The sequence below is a fragment of the Pteropus vampyrus genome, unplaced genomic scaffold (assembly GCF_000151845.1).
Source record: "Pteropus vampyrus isolate Shadow unplaced genomic scaffold, Pvam_2.0 Scaffold178, whole genome shotgun sequence".
NCBI classification, from domain to species: Eukaryota; Metazoa; Chordata; class Mammalia; order Chiroptera; family Pteropodidae; genus Pteropus; species Pteropus vampyrus.
The window spans coordinates 541,240-542,060 of record NW_011888959.1 but is presented as its reverse complement, the minus strand read 5'-3'; the positions used below and the strand labels follow the sequence as shown (position 1 = coordinate 542,060).

General features: G+C 57.1%; 1 non-coding gene across 1 annotated transcript; it reads left to right on the top strand.

Moving 5' to 3' along the window:
- The first annotated feature begins 226 nt into the window (after positions 1–226).
- Positions 227–345, top strand: LOC111746166. The gene has a single exon (XR_002782987.1). It is a non-coding gene; the product is annotated as a 5S ribosomal RNA (ribosomal RNA).
- Positions 346–821: the final 476 nt, after the last annotated feature.

The following is an 821-nucleotide window of genomic DNA, read 5'->3' as shown; positions in this document are numbered from 1 at the left end:
CAGACACCACCTCTCACTGAGCCAGTGCCCACCCCCAAGTCCCCCACGACGGGCAGGACTGGATTTTGTCTGGGTCTCCCTGCTGTTGTCAAGGCCCAGAGCTATCTCGTTCTGCCCGCTGGGTCTGTATGCTGGCGGTAAAGCTGGAGAGATGCCACCATAGCGCCACCCAGCCAGAGAGAGTGAGAACCCCAGGAAGAAAACGCCTTTTAAAAAAGTGCTGCCAGTCTACGGCCATGCCACCCTGAACACACCCGATCTCATCTGATCTCAGAAGCTAAGCAGGGTCGGGCCTGGTTAGTACTTGGATGGGAGACCACCTAGGAAGACCAGGTGCTGTAGCCGTAAAACTAAATAAAAAATAAATAAAAATAAGAAAGTGCCACCGAACTTTGTCAGTGGAGGTGGCCAGCCCTGGGGAGCTCTGGCTCCTGGGAGCCAGCGTGGGAACCGTGGGGACCTGTCCTTGAGTAAGGCGGTGAGGGGGCCCCCCTGGAAGATGCCCCTCATCTTTGGGCAGTGATGTCCCCAAGAAACCAGGCCCCGAGAGAACACGTCCTCCCCTCGGCCCGCCGGCCCAAAGTCCAGGCAGAGGGCCGGTTCCCTGGGCTGCAGGTAGGAAGTGGGGAGGGCCCTGGATAGAGAATAAATAGCCGGATGGAGGGCGTGTTAGCACTGGCTTCAGACGCAACGGCAGTGTACTTCCAACCCCGGGAAACTACGGGGGAAGGATGAGTGGCCGGGGCTTTCTCCAGTGCCCGGTGTTTTGCTGGATTAATGTAAACTGCTTTGTTTGCAGGGTTTATTGTCATCCCAAAACC